Source organism: Onychostoma macrolepis, chromosome 23 (assembly GCF_012432095.1).
Source record: "Onychostoma macrolepis isolate SWU-2019 chromosome 23, ASM1243209v1, whole genome shotgun sequence".
NCBI lineage: Eukaryota > Metazoa > Chordata > Actinopteri > Cypriniformes > Cyprinidae > Onychostoma > Onychostoma macrolepis.
This window is the reverse complement of record NC_081177.1, coordinates 10,538,609-10,551,345: the sequence shown is the minus strand read 5'-3', so window position 1 is coordinate 10,551,345 and position 12,737 is coordinate 10,538,609.

Sequence of the window (12,737 nt, the reverse complement as noted above, 5' to 3'; positions counted from 1 at the left end):
CCTCAGTGTGACTGGGCGGGAATCGTTCACATGTATCTGTGTGTTGGCGCTGCACAGAGAACATCTGGAAACAGTGCTGTGTGAGCAGCTTTGTGTGTTCTTGGGGACTGCTCGCAAAATTACTTGTCAAACATTTCGGCCAGATGGGGGAGAGAGCAGAGAACATGTGTCCCCCTCCCACAAGCCTGATTTTTTTTCCGTTTCCCTCCCTTTTTGAGGTGAGGGGAGTATGGGTGAACCCCACGCTGTAGCCCCTTCCTGACCTCTTAGGGAAGAAACACGCACACCACAACACTGATTTCCTTCTTTCTGTTCTGTCTTTTTGAAAGTGAAACGTTCGATAGGCCCAGGCATACAACATCCACCTGGACTGTTCGGTCTCTGGCCAGCAGCAGTGGGTGGAGTGGGACCTCTTAACACCACGGTGTGAGGAGAGTCCGACGGCATGGCCAAGACTCCACATATGGAGCCACACGTAACCTGAGCTGTTCTGCCTTATGCAAAGAAGCCACTCCAGTTACAAACGGCCAGTATGTCTCTTGAATATATCATTGATGCACTAAATGAAAAGAACAAATCTGGAAATTAATTCCTTTGGCTGTGGTTTAGTAACACAAGACTCTCCAGTCACTTAGCGTGACCATAACTCACAGTTAAACTCATCTTTTTTCTGCTTCATAGTGGGTGACATTTTTTATTATTCTTAAGTGGATAGACAAATGAAAAATGAACAAGCTTGTGCGTTTAATGGCTGTTTACTACGTAAGTAGCCATTTAGTGTGTGCATTTATCAAAAGCAACTTAAAGTACTCATTACAATCCCAAAGAAAAAGTAAAAACACAAATATCTCAATTAAATGAAGGGCAAAGACACTTTTGATGGTTTTTTTCTTCTGTCATCCAAGGCCAAATTAAAATATAGCCACCTTATTTTATGGCTCTATACTTAACAATTTCCTTATTTGTGTCGATTTTTTTCACTACCGGTCAAAAGTTTGGAATAATTATTTTCTTTAAACATTTTTGAAAGTGTAACCAAGGCTGCATTTATTTAATTAAAATGACTGTAAAAACATAATATTGTGAAATATTATTACAATTTCTATTTTAATATATTTGGCTTAGTCTTCAGTGTCACATGATCCTTCAGACATCATTATAATATACTGATTTAGTGCTCAGTTATTATTGGCACTAAATTATTAATAACGGCTCTTATTGATGTGTTCTGAACTGTTTTTCTGTTTGCTGTTTTTTTGTAGAGACTGAGATTTCTTTCAGGATTATTTGAGTAGAAAGAAGAGCATTTATTTGAAAAAGAAATCCTTTATAATTATAAATGTCCTTATTGTCACTTTTGATCATTTTAATGCATTCTTAAGTAAAAAATATATAAACACACACACACACACACACACACACACACACATATATATATATATATATATATATATATATATATATATATAATACTGTATATATAATTTTTTAAATTAATTAATTTACTTAATTTACTTAATTAATTTATTTACCTCACACTTTTGGATGGTTGTATATAATGGTTTCCACAAACAATTTTCAACATTGTTAATAAGGAGAAAAAAGACTGCATATATACAAGGCTGTTTTCCGTGCAGAAACTGTGCCGCATGCCGGAATTTGGTGAAGTGTAAAGAGTTTATGAGTCCAGTAACGCAGAAATGTTTTCAAATTATATCATGTATTACTTGTTCAACTCGTAATGTGATCTAAATGTTAAAATGTCCCTGTCAAAAGGTATACATAGGAAAATCATCGCGTCAGTTGAAATTACGAATAAACGAACATAAATCGAGTATACGACGACAAGATATAACCTCTTCAGTAGCGAGACATTTTAATGAAATGGGACACGACATCAAGCAATTGGAATATATAAGAATAGAAGAGGTTTAGGTCACGTCGAGGAGGTAATATAAATAAAGGACTATTGAACATTTTGGATTCATAAACTTAAATCACTGACGCCAAATGGCATGAATGAAGAACTAGAACTTTCTTGTTTTTCTTTAATGTACTATAATTGGTCGAATTCATCTTTAGATGTTATATAATAAATCTTGAATATTTACAGTGTGAAAACCATAATTGCTTATGACGATGTATTTCTGATGTTTTTAATTATTGAATTTTCCACTGTTATACTATTTAAAGTCAATTGATGGAGTTGTTGATTGATTATTTAAACTGTAGGCTAGAATAATAGTGATAAATGAATAATCCTAGATAATTCTTGCCTTAGTCACGGATGTATAGTGTGATGTACTAGTGAATATGATGTTTTGTGTTGTGAAAATTGTCTAGTAGTTAAAAAGGAAATGTTTTAATGATTGTGGTGATTCAGCATTGGCTGATGAGTGATGACGTTGATATGGTTGGTGATTTGAAATGTGGGTGGAGGGACGTAATTGCTTTACACACTGAGGAAGGCTTGGTAGCCGAAACGTTTGTGTCTATTCCCCAATGGTAATGATTGTAAAATAAAACGAAAAAGAAGATTGTTCTCGTGAGTGCGGATCATAAATTCTTTTACAACATTGTTAATAAAAAATGTTGTTGTTTAAGCAGCAAATCAGCATATTAAAATATTTTTAAAGGATCATGTGACTGGAGTAATATTGAAAATGTAGGTTTGTCAGCACAAAAATAAATTTTAAAATGTATTAAAATAGAAAGGAGTTCTTTTAAACATATTTCACAATGTTACTGCATTTACTGTATTTTTGATCAAATAAATGCAGCTTCGGTGACCTTGAGAGACCCTTTTCAAACACACACACACACACAAATTATTCCAGACTTTTGACCGGTAGTGTATTGTTCATCTGAGAAGAAACATCTGAGACAAAGTTGATAATATAATAAAATATTACTGAGCTATGAAAGGGAAACGTCTGAGCACTAAGTTTGTCCTCTCCTTCATCCTGGAGTAACTTGAGGTTAAGCATCTTAATCAGAGGTACAGTATTTCATAACTCATTCCTGATGGGGCTTGAACCAGCGACCTTATATTCACCAGTCCCTAGCATTCACCACTATGGCGCACCACCCTTACATAAAGCGAGATAAAACTTACAAGTGCGCACATTTCCTGTTTGTGATATTTTCTGCTTCCTGTTATTTCCTGTTTGTGGAATGTCATTTTGGTTTACATAACATGAAACACTAAAACATACAGCATTCGTGCACATTCGCACCACACAAAAGCACACTCAGGCACCTGTTTTGAATTACCATCGAGAAGGCTAATCATCTTTTTCTTCCTCCTTTTCTCTTTCTTTCAGAGTCTCGGGGGTTTTGAGAAGGGATTGCCTCATAGCCTGTATGTTCTGCCTCCTTTCTCAGCCACGCCTGTGAGAGCACAGAAGACAACATGTGAATGTTCCTTCACTCACCATGCTCAATTATTATCAAGAATCATTTCTTGTTATTATCAATGTTGAAAACAGTTGTGCTGCTCTGATCATTTTTTTCACAATTCTTTGATGCAAAGAAAATTCAAAAGAATGTATGTTGTTAATTTACGAATGTTAAGTATTTATATATTTGACCAAACAATCTTTAAATTCAAAAGCATTTAAAGCAGGAAGTAAAATAATGTAAAAATATGATTAAAAATAATAAAAAATGGCATGTTTTGACAAATAAAATTTCACCAAACGAATACAAGGAAAAAAGTTTAATAATTACTTTTATTTTATTTTTATTTTGTTTCCACAAACACGTTTTGGGAAAAATTTTAAGCAATTGATGCAGCCAGATCTTTGAACCAGATTCATCAAAATGAGCAGTTAGAAAATTTGAACTGATTAATGTAAACACAGGGCTGCTGGAAAGTTTGTGAACCCTTTAGAATTTTCCATATTTCTGCATAAATATGACCCAAAACATAATCAGATTTTTACACAAGTCCTGAAAGTAGACAAAGAGAACCCAATCAAACAAATGAGACAAAAATATTTTCTTTATCATTTATTTATTCTGGAAAATGATCCAATATTGCATTTCTGTGAGTGGCAAAAGTATGTGAATCTCTTGGATTAGCAGTTAATTTAAAGGTGAAATTAGAGTCCATCTGTGCAGAGTTGTTTTCAGTCAGTGCAATGACTATCAAATGTCAGTACGTGACCTGTTTTATTCAAAGAACAGGGATCTATCAAAGTCTGATCATGTTTGTGGAAGTGAATCATGTCACGAACAAAGGAGATTACTGAGGACCTTGGAAAAAGAGTTGATGTTGCTCATCAGGCTAGAAAAGGTTACAAAGCTATTTCTAAAGAGTTTGGACTCCACAAATCCACAGGCAGACAGATTGTGTACAAATGGAGGAAATTCAAGACCACTGTTAGCTTCCCAAGAAGTGGTCGACCAACAAAGATCACTCCAAAGCATCATGTGGACAAGCCAGAGGACTATTGGAGAAAGTTTTAATGGATGGATGAAACCAAAATAGAACTTATTGGTTTAAATGAGAAGCTATTATGTTCGGAGAAAAGAACACACTGTATTCCAGCTTAAGAATCTTATCCCATCTGTGAAACATGGTGGTGGTAGTATCATGGCTTGGGCCTGTTTTGCAGCATCTTGGCCAGGACAGCCTGCCATCATTGATGGATCAATGAATTCTGAATTATACCTGCAAATTCTAAAGGAAAACGTCAGGACATCTGTTTAAGAAAAGCGTCTCAAGAGAACGTGGGTCGTGCAGCAAGACAACAACCCCAAGCACACAAGTCATTCTACCAAAGAATGGTTAAAGAAGAACAAAGTTAATGTTTTGGAATGGCTGAGTCAAAGTCCAGACCTCAATCCAATTAAAATGTTGTGGAAGGACCTAAGCAAGCAGTTCATAGGAGGAAACACACCAACAAACAGAGTTTAAGTGGTTCTGCACTAAGGAATGGGCTAAAACTCCTACATGTTATTGTGCAGGACTGATCAGCATTTACAAGAAACTTTACCTTCAGTTACCGCAGCAAAAGGGGGTCACACCAGATACTGAAAGCAAAGATTCACATACTTTTGCAATGCACAGATATCATTTTTCTCAATAAATAAATGACAAAGAAAATATTTTTCTCTCACTTGTTTTATTCGGTTCTCTTTGTCTACTTTCAGGATTTATATGAAAATCTGATGATGATTCGGGTCATATTTATGCAGAAATATAGAAAATTCTAAAGGGTTCACAAACTTTCAAGCAGCACTGTATCAATACTGTTATATCACTGTATGCATTCAATACATCACTCAGTCCTAGTAGCAAATTCTACCATACTGTCAAAAGCCAAAGTATGAACTCAATTAATGAAGCATCTGCATTCTGGACATGTTTTTAGCTTTGTGTGGATGTTTTTCACCTCTAGTTGAAGAGAGTGTTGAGCTTCCCCTGACTCCAGTAAGGAAGTGGGGAAGGGCGGAGAAATTTGCGGCTGTGAGACTGTGGTTTGCATGCAGTGATGCTTCTGTTAAGCTGTTGTGCATCTGTCCAGTGTTCATAATTCACAATTACTTTGTTAGGTGGGGATGAGCGATCTGGTGCAGCGAATAGAACAGGGGCATCCAAACCTGCTTCTGTAAGGCCACTGTTTTGCATTGCTTTTTGACCCGTAATTAAACACACCTGAACCACTTAAGGTCTTCAGACTCACTCGAAAACTTCCAGGAAAGTGTGCTGTTGCTGGATGGAGATAAACTCTGCAAGATGTTGGCCCTCCAGAAGCAGGACTGGACACCCTGCTCAATTTGCGATATCTTTCCTGTTCATAGCACAGATGTTGTGGGATGACTTACATACCGTGGTTTAATACTTTGGATTAAAGGGTTATACAAACTGAAGCATCAATAACAAATAGTGAATGTGAAAGAATAAGACCCTTTAATCTTTAAATGGCTGCAAAATAATTTGTGAAGCTAAATTGCAGATTAATGAGTACAGCTAAGCCCAAAACTCCCGAATTGTTTTTAAATGGCAACATAACTTACACTGGCTCATCTTCTCGACAACTGTCATGACAAAAGCTTCTGAAATCTATAAATACACTAAAACGACACATGCATAATGGCCTCTAAATTCCTTCCTTGTCTGTCCAAACAAAAACGAAGGGCCTGTTCAAACAAGCAGCGAGCGGACTGACCAAGACCAGGCCTATGCTCCCGCCTGATGCCAAATGTGACATTGATATCATCAATGGGTACTTAAAAAAAGAAGAAAACAAACAAATGGCAAGCCAAAAAGATACACAGCGACAAGCAGCTGTTGAGTAATACATGGAATTATGGGAGATTACTGGAGCCGCTGAATGCGTATATCAAGCACATTTAAGAGGTGAGAATTGAGTTCTCATCTGAAAATAGACAGATGCAGAGGAGCTTACAGGAATCTGGATTGCATTCCTGTAGAACGAATGAGACTGGAGTCACTTTGGCCAGGAAAAGCAGGAAACAATACAAGGAGCCCCTGTTCTGCACAGTGTGATGGCCAACACTCCCTACTTCCTTTCCAACTATTGCCTGCTTCCTGTCTTTCATTGACATGTGTGTATTTGTCAGTGTGAGTGTGAGTGTGTGTGGATATCTGACCCCGTCATTGAACTAAATGTGGACATCACTGTGGGAGATGACCCTCAAGATCCTGGTCCAGGTCAGAGAAACTGTCCCACGCTCATTCTGTTGCACTGATGCCGTTATTCTTTTGTCTGGTATTAAAAGGATTGTTCACCCAAAAATTATAATTCTGTCATCACCATCGTTCTAAATAACTTTCTTCTGTGGAACAAATATACACTGAACAAAATTATAAAAGTTAATTTTTTTTTTGCCCCATTTTTCATGAGCTGAACTCAAAGATCTAAGACTTTTTCTAAGTACACAAAAGGCCTATTTCTCTCAAATATTGTTCACAAATCTGTCTAAATCTGTGTTAGTGAGCACTTCTCCTTTGCCAAGATAATCCATCCACCTCACAGGTGTGGCATATCAAGATGCTGATTAGACAGCATGATTATTGCACAGGTGTGCCTTAGGCTGGCCACAATAAAAGGCCACTCTAAAATGTGCAGTTTTATCACACAGTACTACACAGATACTACAGTAATATTTGAGTTTTTAATGCTTCCTTCAGGTTCCCGTTACAGACTACCAAAGATGAAAAGTAACCGATATAAATACTCGTTTGTTCCCTGTGCAATTCGGCTGTTAAATGGTCTTTAAGGAATCTGTTAGGTGAAATTTATTGTACTTACTGTATTTTATTTATATATTTTTATGTATTTATGTTTTGGAATGTATTGTTTGGGTCTGCTGTGCTTCTGATTCTTGCTGCATCTAAATTGCCCGTAAGGATCTTAATAAAGTTTGACTTGACAAAAAAAAAGTACAATGCCACAGATGTCGCAAGTTTTGAGGGAGCGAGCAATTGGCATGCTGACTGCAGGAATGTCCACCAGAGCTGTTGCCCGTGAATTGAATGTTCATTTCTCTACCATAAGCTGTCTCCAAAGGCGAATCAGAGAATTTGGCAGTACATCCAACCGGCCTCACAACCGCAGACCACGTGTAACCACACCAGCCAAGGACCTCCACATCCAGCATCTTCACCTCCAAGATCATCTGAGACCAGCCACCCGAACAGCTGCTGCAACAATCGTTTTGCATAACCAAAGAATTTCTGCATAAACTGTCAGAAACCATCTCAGGGAAGCTCATCTGCATGCTCGTCGTCCTCATCGGGGTCTCGACCTGACTGCAATTCGTCGTCGTAACCGACCTGAGTGGTCAAATGCTCACATTCGATGGTGTCTGGCACTTTGGAGAGGTGTTCTCTTCGAGAATGAATCCTGGTTTTCACTGTACAGGGCAGATGGCAGACAGAGTGTATGGCGTCATGTGGGTGAGCGGTTTGCTGATGTCAACGCTGTGGATCGAGTGGCCCATGGTGGCGGTGGGGTTATGGTATGGGCAGGCGTATGTTATGGACTATGAACACAGGTGCATTTTATTGATGGTATTCTGAATGCACAGAGATACCGTGATGAAATCCTGAGGCCCATTGTTGTGCCATTCATCTACGACCATCACCTCATGTTGCAGCATGATAATGCATGGCCCCATGTTGCAAGGATCTGTACACAATTCCTGGAAGCTGAAAAATTCCCAGTTCTTGCATGGCCAACATACTCACCGGACATGTCACCCATTGAGCATGTTTGGGATGCTCTGGTTCGGCGTATACGACAGCGTGTTCCAGTTCCTGCCAATATCCAGCAACGTTGCACAGCCATTGAAGAGGAGTGACCACAGGAAATGGTGGTCACACCAGATACTGACTGGTTTTCGGACCCCCCCAATACAGTAAAACTGCACATTTTAGAGTGGCCTTTTATTGTGGCCAGCCTAAGGCACACCTGTGCAATAATCATGCTGTCTAATCAGCATCTTGATATGCCACACCTGTGAGGTGGATGGAGTATCTCGGCAAAGGAGAAGTGCTCACTAACACAGATTTAGACAGATTTGTGAACCATATTTGAGAGAAATAGGCCTTTTGTGTACATAGAAAAAGTCTTAGATCTTTGAGTTCAGCTCATGAAAAATGGGGGCAAAAACAAAAGTGTTGTGTTTATAATTTAGTTTAGTGTATATATTTAGTGCTGTCAAACGATTAATCGCGATTAATCATATCCAAAATAAAAGTTTTGTTTATATAGGCTATGTGTGTGCACTGTGTATATTTATTATGTATATATAAATACACACACATGCATGTATATATTTAAGAAAAATATGTTATGTTTATATATTAAATGTATTTATATATGATATAATTTATATGAATATAAATATATACATGTAAATATTTTCAAAATATATGCTTTATGTGTCTTTATATAGATATATATATATAAATATACATGCATGTGTGTGTATTTATAAATACATAATAAATATACACAGTACACACACATATATGCGATTAATCGTGATATAATATAATATTATATATATATTATACCTTTAAAGGGATAGTTCACCCAAAAATGAAAATTCTGTCATTAATCACCCTCATGTTGTTCCAAACCCATAAGACTTTTGTTCATCTTCGGAACACAAATGAAGATATTTTTGATAAAATCTGAGAGCTTCAGAAAGTCGGTTCCTGCATCAGATGCTGAAAACTGTCATAGAAGAGGAGATTTGTTGAATAAAGTTGTTATTTTTGTTTTCTTTGCACACAAAAATATTCTCGTAGCTTCATAAAATTACAGTTCAACCACTGATGTCACATGGGCTATTTTAATGATGTCCTTACTACCTTTCTAGACCTTGAACGTGGTAGTTCCCTTGCTATGTATGGAGGGTCAGAAAGCTCTTGGATTTCATAAAAAATATCTTAATTTGTGTTGCGAAGATGAATGAAGGGTGGGTTTCTTATGGGTTTGCAACAGCATGAGGGTGAGTAATTAATCACAGAATTTTCTTTTTTGTTGAACTATCCCTTTAAGTGAGAATTCTATTAGTGTAACATGTTTTATTAGTGTGTTTTTTTCCTATGGCTAACTTCAAGACACACGGAAAAGGAGGCAGACCCTGAAACAACATATTGCAAACCAGAGATGGACAGACAGAGGGCACTTTTCCAGGTGGAAAAAAATCAGACTGGGAATCATAGAGGAAGCTGATTTTAGTGGAAAGTGCTGTGGCGAATTGAGATACGGTTGTTTTATTTGAACTGCGTTTGTGACGCATCTGTACTGGTTTTATTTCTGGAGTCTGTTAAGATCAATCCAGTGAGATGGCATCCAGATGGAATCCATTATTACTTCCTGCCAGATCCATCCCTGAATTGATTGTATCGTATATTTTGGGAAAGTGGGGCTTTTCATTTGTAGATCATTTACAATGATCTAACCAGTCTGGATTAAACAAACTCTTAAAGGTGAAATATGTTTTTCTTTTTTTTCTCTTTTTTTTTTATCCCTGTCCCAGTGTAAAGTGCAGAGACTATATTCGTAGGCTGATTCCTCAAAAAGTGTATATATTTTGGCTCTGTAGTGCTATCAAATTTTGCTTGAGCACAGCAATGTTGCCTTAACCAATCATGAGTTTGGGGCGGGACTGTTTGTTTAACTGACCAGTGGTAAACGTGGAGCGGGGTTCTAATGTCAGTCATCTTTAATATAAATAATAGTTACATGCTGAAATTTTGAAGCAGTTGAGTTTTGTCTCCCACAATGACCCTATGTTTTTTATATGCTTGTTGATAATAATAATACCTTTATGATGCATGTTGCGTTAACCACGCCACCACAAAACTTGGTGTTAGTAAGAATTTTTTTCAAAGAAAGTAATATTTTTATTTAGAAAGGGTGCTTTAATTTGATCAAAAGTGACAGTAAATGCATTTATAATGCTGTTCATTTAAACTTTCTATTCATCAAAAAATATCAAAAATGTATCACGGTTTCCACAAAACAATTATCATCATATTAACATAATTTCTGGAGGATCACGTGACACCGAAGATTGGAGTAATGGCTGCTGAAAATTCAGTATTGCCATTACAGGATAATAAAGATTGCAATCAAAATGGATATTACAGGATAATACAAAACATATTCAAATAGAAAACATGTATTTCCCAATATTACTGTTTTTACTGTATCTTTAATTATTAATGCAGCATTTGTTAGCAAAATAGACTTTAAGGCAACACAAACATTTTGTCTGCCAGTTAAATCACTTCAGGTCACAGCTGCTCGATGACGAAATGGACAAATGTGCGAAAGCAGAGAGACATGTGCCTTTGCGTAACAACTCATGTACCTTTTCAATCTGATTGTGGTTGAAACTGATAACGTGCTGGTAATTGTCACCAGCAACCAATAGATAACGCAGACCACTTACAGCCGGTTGGTTTGTCTCTAATCACTTTAAAGTTATCAGGCTAAATTGTTCATGAAATGCAGTAAAAACACAAAGCTCTTGTGTTTCTTGCTCTCTTTCCAAATTCCCCTTCATTTGTTCTAAACTCCTCCCTCATTTCTTCTCCTATTTTCTTTCTTTATAGCCTCTTGTCCAAGCTGAGCATGTGCAGATGTTTGACTTTAGCAGTTGTCTCAAGAGGAAAGACTCTCCATGTGCTAATAAAACATCCTCACCACACCCAACAGAAAGTGTAACCTCAACAGTATGGGAAACAAAACATACAACTGACATTCAATAGAGTAAAGAAACAAGAATGTGAAAAAAAACCCTCCCGCACAATTCGCATCTTACAGATGTGTTTGTATATCTGCTTTTGCACTCACACAGAGGTCTACAGTGGCTGTAAACAGCATGAACACTTACACCTAAAAATGCATATAACCAAATATCAGCAAAGTTTTTATTTTGAAGCAAATGAAAAAGGTTAGTTAAAGAACCTAAGATTCGTTTTAAAGAAGAACCATTTGCAACAAACTGTATTTGTTGAAAAAAAAGAAAGAGAGAAAAAAAACAAAAAAACAATTGCCAATTTAACCAATTTAAATAAACAATTTAAAAGTACAATTTGTTAATAAAAATATTAGTTAAAAAAGGATCTGGTGCAAAACAATGATCTAGCCAAAAAAAAAAGCAGTACAAGAGAGTGATTTGTATAGAACTGATCTGATTCAAAATAATGATTTGTTAAGAATAAACAGGAACTATACCAGGAATTAAGGAAAAAAAGAGGTTCAGATGAGTTTTGTTTGATACTGATTCATGTGATGGCATTTTAGTGCCATGTAAAAAAAAAAAAAAGATTACGCGAATAAAGTTGTAATATTTTAAGAATAAAGTCAAAATTATGAGAATTAAGTCGTGACAGATCACTGTATTCACCTCAATTAAAGTGGCATGTGAATCAATCATCTTTTCAATTACAATAAGACATTCGTTTCATTAAAATATAGTTTTTCATGCCTTCTGATGTTCCTTCATGTTTATATTGTGCTATAAGTGGAAAACATTTATAATTTGTATTTTGTGATAAAACTGACAGAATTTGGAAGCTGAGCTGTGTTATATTAAAAGCAACAAAGCACAAAGCTTATTGTGCTACAAATAATGAATGGTTTTGAAGACGTGAAATATTATTTCCAATCATTTATTATACTGTGAATAAAACAGCTTGTGAATAGTCACTTCATGTTATTTACCTCAGAAAAGACAACAATATAACTTAATGAGTTGGAGCCCACTTCAACCTTTAGAATGTTTTATTGCTGTTTTAATTAAATACATGTGAAGAATGAAAGGTTGGACGCCACACGTTTTTTTGTGAAGTATAGGTGGTGAAATTTTCACATTAATTAACATTATTCATGCAATTTGCTGGCCTTGCTATGACTTTATTCTTAAAATATAATGACTTTAATCTCGTATGACTGTGACATTATTCTCAACATATTATGACTTTAATCTCATATCGCTACGACTTTATTCTCAAAAGATTGCAACTTTAATCTCATATTGCCAATTATATACAAAAAAATATTTTTTTCAAAAATGAACAGGTTCAAAAGGACAGTTTGTTAAAATAAAGATGCAATTTAAAATAGCAATTTTAAAAAAGGACCAGATTTGATTGTTAAAAAAATAACCTATTCAAAAGAATGATTTGTTCAAAAATTGGACTGGTTTGGTTTTTAATTTCAACTCACTGATGCGATCCG